Below are 9,346 nucleotides of genomic sequence, written 5' to 3'. Positions count from 1 at the left end.
ATTATTGATTTAAATTAAATTAAAATAATTAAGAGTTAAATAATTTATTTTAATATTTTTTTCTAATTTAATAACTTATTTGAATTTTATTTTTCTAATTTTGAGTTGTTAGGAGTGTAATTATAGAATTTTAGGGATTAAAAGGATTATTGTTGGGATCCATTTAACTAAAAAGACTTTTAGAACTACAAACAAGAATTTATTGGAGGCTAAATAGAAAAACTAGAGAGAAAAAAGTTGATTTTTTTTGTCCAAATCAATGAACCAAGTATTTATTAATAGGCAAAAAAATGTTAAATTTTAGTGAAAAAATAAATAAATAAATTGATTTATTATAAAATAATTGTTCCAAATAATTAAGATATTGCAAAGTATATGATGTCGTCCCCACCCGCTTCTCATTCAACACGTTGAATATATTCAACACTAATTAATCCACATCATATTTAACATCTCATTCAACACACCATTTAAATCATTCAACAATTGAAAAAATATTCAACATCCCCATTGCAAGTGGTCTAAATCGCAACAACTTTGATTATTGTATCATATCAACAAGAAGCACACATAATCGATTCGCAACAACCTCTAATCCACAACAACTTAGCGCAACAACATAAACGACTTCATCGCAACAACTGCATCAACAACTCCGCACTAACAGCCAAATCTGCAATGCTTCAACAACACCATAATACATCATCGTTCAACTTGTACGTGCACATCATCAATACCGCAACCTTCCAAAGAGGTGAGTTCCACTCTCATCTCACTTTTTTTATTCATGTTGTCGTTGCTTGTATATCGTGAAAACCGAGAGAAATTGATGGAAACACGAAGAGTTGAGTAGAGAAACAGAGAAGCATGGAGAGGAAAATTGAGTGGTGGGAGGAGGAATGTATTCCTTTAGCTTAGGATTTCATTTTTTTTAAAGTTGGTGTGGGCTTAATGTTGAAATCCCAATCTGAAGTCCCGACCGAATTTCTAACCACACCCTTTTTTACTGAGGCAATTTTTTTGTACACCATATAGGGTGGAAAACACCCTTGAAAATCCCAAAATATCCTTCAGATATACATATCTGAAAGCACCCTTATCTCATTTTTATTGATTTCGGAGATGCATATCTGAAATCACCCCTCTTTAAACTTTTTTCATTTAAACTTTGAATTTAAAATATCAGGTGTTTTTTCGGATATGCATATCCGAAAAAACTCATCCAAAACGAAATTGACAACTTCTTTATACACCGATATTGGGTGATAAACACCCCTGAAAATCCCAAAATATCCTTCAGAAATGCATCTCCGAAGCCACTCATTTCACATTTTCACTGATTTCGGATATGCATATCCGAAATCACGTCTCTTTAAATTTTGTTCATTTAAACGTTGGATTTAAAATGTCAGATCTTTTTTCGGAGATGCATATCCGAAAAAACCTTTCCCAAAAGAAATTTGAGATATTGATTAATTCGGATATGCATATCCGAAGTATTCCAATATTCCAAAAAAATGATTTTATTTTTAAAAAATATTTATTTATAATATATTTATAATATACTTATAATATAATTAGAGTGAGTTATTATTAATAAAGAATAACTTAAATACAAATTTATAAATAAAAAGATTAAATAAATTTTAAATTTATATAGGTGTATTTTAATTTTTAAGCATTATAATTTTTAATTTATATTAATTTTTTTTAATTAACTTTATATGAGAATAATGTGTTGAATTAAATTTTTAATTAATTATATATCTTGATAAAAAATGGTATATATTTAATTATATATCTGGGTTTAAATAGTATATGTTTAATTATATATTTTGATTAATACAATTAATTATACTATTAATACAATTGATTCACCTTGATTTTAATTTTTTTAACAAATATTGAGTTTTTATGGATATGCATATCTGAAAAATTTCAAAAACCAAAAATTGAGTTATTTTAGATGTACATCTCCAAAGTCACCAATTTCTTAAAAAAATGTGTCTTCGAATGTGCATATCTGAAATCACAATTTTTTATAGAAAAATGTGTCTTCGGAGATGCACATCCGAAATATAGGGATATTTTGGAGATTTCACCGCGTGTCTGTAAAAAGACATATGGGTGTATAAAGAAACCGTCTTTACTGATTAATTCAAGTAACTTGGGCCGCGCAACTTTGCTTCCTAGTCCAACCCAATCGCTTCTTATTAGCACCCCTCATGCCAATGCTAAGACCCTTTGTCCTGGTTGATCTTCATTTGTTTTTGGTCTTATCTGGCAATGGAGACCAAACACCTAATTTCTATTATTAGGCACCCCCTTTCCTTTATCTTTCCTTTATCTTTCAACCCATTGTGTTTGTTTTTGTCTCTATTTAATTTCTTTTAATTGTTTTGTTTCTTTATTAATTATTTTAGTTCATTTTTATTTCAAAATATAATAATAAAAATACTAAAATTCTACTAGCTAATTATATTTTTTCCATATAAAAAATACTAAAAATTATTAGGCAAAATACCCTTTTTGGTCCCTTAACTATACCCAAAGGTCTATTCTGGTCCCTTATCTCTAAAAAGTGTCAAAGTGGTCCTTTAATTGTTCAAAAAGGACCACGTTGTTCTTTCTGTCAGCTCCGTTAGTCAAAGTCTGCTAAAAGTCTACGTGGCAGTGACATGTGGATCTGACCAAGTACTGTGATGGATTTAGCGTCAGAAAAACGGACGCTAAAAGCTATTTCTGGATTTTAATTATTTTTGTTTATCTTCTTCCCCAAATTTTTCCTTAAAAAAACCTAGAAATTTAAGGATAACAACAAAAACCCATCATTCTTAGTAATCGATTTTAAATAACTAATACTCGATTTCGAGACATTTTCTATCATAAGGCAAACGCTTTGATGCATCACAATCAATTATACTTACACATGCAAACTTGCAGACATTCATACCTTGGTATTGGGATTTCTTACAGTAAGACCTATTTGATTAATTGTTCCAATTGATCGTTTAGAATACTAGTCCTTGGCTAGTACACTTTCACTCTTAATATCAATCGCTTTCATGTTTAATATTTTATGCTTGCTTGTATGAACTTATAAACTTGTTTGTATGGACTTTTACTTTCTTTTATCCCCAGTTGGCAAGTTGTTTCCCCCATTCTCGAATCCTTGTAATTAATGTTACCATTTTTTCAATCTTTAGCTTTCTTATTTGCTTGATTGTTTGCCAGAATAAACTGTTCACCCTCGCATTCCTGGTCCATATACTAAGCCGTAGCCCACTCTTTGTTAGTCGATTGCCTTGTGCATCGCTATCGACCTTGTTTTTCTAAACTTGGAACTTTTTTCACAATAAACCTTGACCTTTGTCAAGTGATCTCAAAAACATTTTCTCAATAATAAAACCTAAAAGCAAACTCTCATGTTTCTTCTTGAGTAGAACTATAAATGCTCTAACTTCTCCGCTACACAAAGGAGGTATGTAGGCACAAGATGCCATGTCTTGCCGAGCATACAAAAAAAAATAACAAAAACATTTCCTTTCTCATCTCTTCATTCTTTTGCAAACAAAACTGCTTTAACTTAAAAAACACATATTTTCAAAAGGTTCATGTGGAGTACCACAGATGTGAGGCTTGTTAATACCTTTTATAACGCCTCAGACTGCTTTCAGGATGATCGACTGACCCTACAAACCAACACAGGTCTTTTCAGTATGCATTGACCTCACTCGCACGCTTTCTGGGAAACTTCCCAGAAGGTCACCCATCCCAGAATTGCTCCAAGTCAAGCACACTTAACTGTGGAGTTCTTATGAAATGGGCTACCAAAAAGAATATGCATCTTGTTGGTATAGGTAGTACCTATCAATCCTTATAAGACATAAGTTTATTTCCTACACAGTCTCAGTATCCCTCTCATTCCGATGTGGCGACCACCATTGCCCTCTTCGGCCTTAGGTGTTCCATGAGGTGCAACCACCCCCGCCTTTTTCGGCCTCGTGTGTTACACCTTCCCCTTGCATAACCAACCCCCTTATCCATATTTCTTTTTGAGTGTTTTATCGATATTTTCCCATTTCCTTTTTTGGAAACAATAAAGTTTGGTAGCAACTCTTGCTTTGTGAATTAAGTTAATCAATAGCTTAATCTTTGATTTTCCGCTGCTACACCATAATACGCTGCAATGTATATATTTTCTATGACACAAATGAATTCCTTTACTTGAATTTGCAATCTCTAGTTTAAGGAAGTATTTAAGATCTCATAGAAGCTTCAACTTAAACTTGCTTTTGGGAAGATTCTGAATATCTTTAACTAATTTAGAATTAGGACTAGCAAGAACAATTTCATTTACATATACCAAAATAACAACAAGTGAGTCACATGTTCCTTTAGTAAACAATGAATGATCAGTTGGGGTTGTGTGAAATTCTGCTCCATAATTGTTGTAGAGAATTTGTGGTACCATTTCCTTGAATCTTGCCTTAAACCATATAGGGATTTATTTAGTTTACACACTACATTCTCCCTCTCACTTGGATATCTAAGTGGCATATCCATATAGATTTCTTCAAATAGTTCTCTATTTAAAAAGGCATTATTGATGTCTATTGAGCTAACTTCCACTTATAGGTTAACAAAAGTAAGTTTTGCCACAAGGGAAGAGTGTCTATGAAATCAAGGTCATGTTGATGAGTGTACCCCTTAAAAATCAATCGAGCTTTATACTTATTCAAAGAACCATCAGCATTAAACTTTGTTTTATAAACCCATCTACATCCAATGGATTTATTGCCACGACATAAAGTTTGGATTGTCCAAGTATTGTTGGCCTCAGGAACTACTATTTCTTCACTCATGGCCTTGCACCATTGATCGAAAAAACAACAAGTGTACTATTTTTCCTCTATAGTAATAAAGGAAAAATTTCCTGAATGTCGATCTCAAGGACTGCCTATAAATATTGAGTTTGCGTTATGTTCAATTAAACAAAAACTAGCGTTTGGGTTTTGTTTGGAAAAATTCTAAAATAACAATAAGTAAATAACATATTAGTTTTACCAGAAATGAGTAACATGGCAGGGTAGGTGTGTGCATTAACATGTAACAAATTTTAATCCTTATTTTAATAGCAAGTTCTAAATGATCAACTACCGGTTCTTAAGAATATTTACTCCTAAGTCCTTAGTGAGCAAACCTTTAAACTTTGAATCTTAATCCCAATGTCTTTCAAAATTAGTGATGAAATTAAGCATTAGTATTATCAAGAATGTTTTGGTTACTATAGGGTATCCCTAGTCCTAGGTGATATCTACTATAGTATAATCGATCAAAGGATTTAACAATGACGGTCCAACCCTAATTGTTAACCATGAATCAATCCCTATTGGTCTGACAGGGAGATCATTAAAAACATTGAGCGACTAAATCTAATATGAAAAACTAATAGATTACTGAAATGAAGAATTCAAAGTGGTTTACAATGTCAAATCAGGGACACCCCCTAGCATTAGGGGGTTTAGCCACACATATTGTTCAAAATAATTTCAATATAAAAATTAGAAATTACAAGGAATTGGGGAACTTTGATCTTCAATTGCTTCCCAAACTTGCTGACACGGGTGGCCGTGTCAGCCCCCTGAACTACCTCTCTTTTGCATTTTCATGGCCAAGCCTCATCCTGACACAACCCATGTCAGGCCTCCGGTAGCATGATTTTTCACTTTCTTTGAAACTCCGCGTTTTGTATTTTTTGCACTGATTTGTCTCGATTTATTCCTCTGAGCTTGCAAACAGTAAATTACACAACCAATGCATATAATGTAGAAGAATGAAGTAAAACACTTGACAAAATAAAGAAATGATAACTAAAATCAACGGTAAAAAATGATGAAAAAACTACTGGTCAACCATTCAAGAATTTTGTAAGTGTAACGCCTCGATTATTTAATTATTTATTTAATTAAATATTCTTATATTATTTTCGAAATTATCGGTTGTTAATTATATTATGGTGAATAAGTGGTTATATCGGTGAGTAAACTATTATTTTGATGAAATATTATTAGAAGTGACATTTTGGTTAATTAAATTACTAAAGGATTTAAATATTGGATTTAGCCGACTTTGGATTGTCGGTATTATTTTAAGAGGCGTATTTGAAATTATTAAGTTAAAGTCGGATAGTCGGAAGAATAATATTATTTATTTATTGGAATCTCATCGTCGGAGTCGGAATTATTTTATTTAGTTGGTATATTAAAATAATCGGATTTTATTTTAATGGTATATAAGTGGAAGTATCATTTTTTTTATATTAAGTGTGAAAATAATATTGGGCTTAGTTGTGGTATCGTTAGTTATTATGGGTATAATTTTAATAGGCCCGTTACTAAGTAGTAGTAACAAGTGGTGGTACCACTTTTTGTGATTTTGGAAGTAGTAGCATAGAAGAGAAAAAGGAAACCGAGGAAGGAGAAAAAGAATAGAGAAAAGGGGGATAGGGTTGTGAAGAGGAAAAGAAGGAGATCCAAAGTGTTGCTCTCAAGTGCCTTTTTTCCCCAAAATTTCTATCGAATCTCGTTAGAGTTGCACTCAATCCAAGTTAAGAGGAGATTCTTACTACCCAAATGGGAATATGATGAATTATATGTGGATTTAGGGTATAGATTAATCATTGTGTGGTATTAATTGTTTCCTAATCTTTGTTGCAATTATTTTGGTGCTACGTATACTTGTTCCACTTCATATGTTTTCTTTTCCGTTACTGTAGTGATACAAAGAAATGAGTGGATGTGTGTTGATTTACGACAGTGTAGCATAAAAAGGAAAAGTAGGTGTTAAGTGATATTGTTATTTCACTGTAGCAAAATACATTAAAGTGGAAAGAAGATAATGTAATTGTGAAACAGTAGAAATTATACATAAATGTATTCTAAATAGTCCTGTTTAACCGAAATAATTGTATTAAACGGTATAATTAGTTGTCCGGAATTTGATGAAAATTTACGTGGTAGTTAAGTTTAATTAGTAGATTAACATGGTGGTGTTATTTTGTTGAAATTGTGATATTTTATGAATCGATCGAAATTGTGTTTGATTTAAATATTCTTTATAAATAAATGTTGGTTTTGTGATGGGAATTGACACACATTTTAGGAATAGAATATAATGGAATTGGAATTAATATAATATGATTATTAATTGGTTGATTTAATTAATAGTTGAATTAATTTCAATGAGTGTATTTAATAGGAAAATACTTTGATTTGGATAAATTATTCGGTTTATCGGTAATTTACGGTATATTGAGAATTTGACCGTAATTGTGTTTCGGTGGAATATTTGAGTTGAGAATAAAATATTACTAACCCAATGATGTTGTTTTGATAATTAACGATATCTAATTAGTTAGATGTTAATTTGGAAGTTGTTTGGCTTACTTGGTATATTGGCATATTGCAGTTATTTTTAGAATTGACCGAAAATTGTGATTTTGCTTTGGATGCTTTTGTTGCGGTTAATATTGTGATTTGCCAATATGATTATTATTGTGCATTGTTATGTGGATAGCCTTGTGGTGTGAATCCTAGCGTATTTTAATATCGTATATATGTTTCTATGAGTTGATTAAGCTGTGTTGAGAGCCTTTGGCTAAAGTTGAACGGTGTGATGTTGATATGTGACCGTTGTTGTTGTTGTTGTTGTTGTTGTTGTATTGTTGTTAAATTGTGTTGTCAGCCTATGGCTAAAGTTGAACGGTGTGATGTTGATATGTGACTGTTATTGTTGTTGTCGTTATGTCGTTGTTGTTGAGTTGTTGTGATTGTTGCATTCATTGCATAAAGCATGCTTGAAAACTATGGCAACCATGTTGAAAGTTGAAGGCTTATGCCTTAGCCTTGATGGCACCACGTTGAAGGCTTATGCCTTGTTGAAATGCCTCGGAATTACTGGCAATGTTTATGTTGGGAGTTTTACTCTAATGATACCACATGCATATGCATAATGGGGTCGCATTTGAGTCATTGTCATTTGTTGTTGGTTGAAGTTGTCGTTTATGCATTGTGATGCTGATATGTTGAGTTGTTGAAGATGCTGATATGTTGAGTTGTTGAAGATGCTTATATGTTGACTTGTTGAAGATGCTTATATGTTGACTTGTTGATGATGCTTATATGATGACTTGTTGAATATGTTTATATGTTGATATCATGACTATTCATTGATGATGTTCTTTATGTTGTTTATGTTGATTTGTGTGAGGCGGTGATTCATTTATATTTTTTACCTAATATATGATTTATCATGAACCTATTTATATAGTTTGATATCTCACACTTTCTGCTGATGTTTCCCCTACCATGGGAAATGGGCAAATACTCAAGTATAGTTGTGGAAATTTGTTGCTTCATCAAGTCCAGTTGGTGTATCACTTTGATACGTAGCACTCGGGGTTGCTTATATCGTTATTTCTAGGTTGTTGATGTTTTAGTTGTTGTTATTATAATCGTTGACTCAAAGTTAAATAATATGAAGTACTTATTATGCTTCCAAGTTGTTTGAGTTGAGATAAGCTGATAGTTGGCTGTTAATTCGAATGCTATGTATCATTGTTGAATGAAATACAAGTTGATATGTGATACCCCAAGGTGTTATTTGAAATTTTTAAATACTCTGATTTCTCGCATTATAATTTCCGCATAAATGCTCGGGGTAGAAGTGGGGTGTTACAGTAAGCCTGGTGGTAAAACTAAGTTTCATGACTAAAGAAACGTGCATGACAAAATCTTTGTATGGACCAGACAATTTATCATATAAAAGTGAATCAGCAAGTGGATTAGGAGTGTGACAGACAAAATCTTTTAAGCTAGTTGAGGCTTTATGAGTCCTACTAGACCTTATAACAAAAATGATTGGATCAATAGACACATTATGAATTGAGTTAGACACATGCGATGTAGGAATTGAAATGTCATGTTATGTAGTATGAATGTTAGGTACATGGTTAGGAGGAGAATATTTACAAATTAGATTTGGAAAGACTAATTGATGAAAGGGATCGACATGATTATTATTGTCTGACATTAAATGGAAAGGAAGCATGTCTTCATGGAAAAAAATATTTCTAGAAACATGAAAGGTTATGGAAACTATATCATACAATTTTAAACACTTGTAGCCAGTGGGATATCCCAATAAAACACAAGAAAATGCTCTAGGTGTAAACTTATTACTATTCTATGGAATAATGGAAATGTAACAAAGTGATCCAAAAACTCTAAAATTATAATAGACAGGAAGTTTGTCATAAAGATTTTCAAAAGGTGACTTAGTCTTT

This window comes from Vicia villosa, linkage group LG2 (genome assembly GCF_029867415.1).
Source record: "Vicia villosa cultivar HV-30 ecotype Madison, WI linkage group LG2, Vvil1.0, whole genome shotgun sequence".
NCBI lineage: Eukaryota > Viridiplantae > Streptophyta > Magnoliopsida > Fabales > Fabaceae > Vicia > Vicia villosa.
This window is presented reverse-complemented; position numbering follows the sequence as displayed.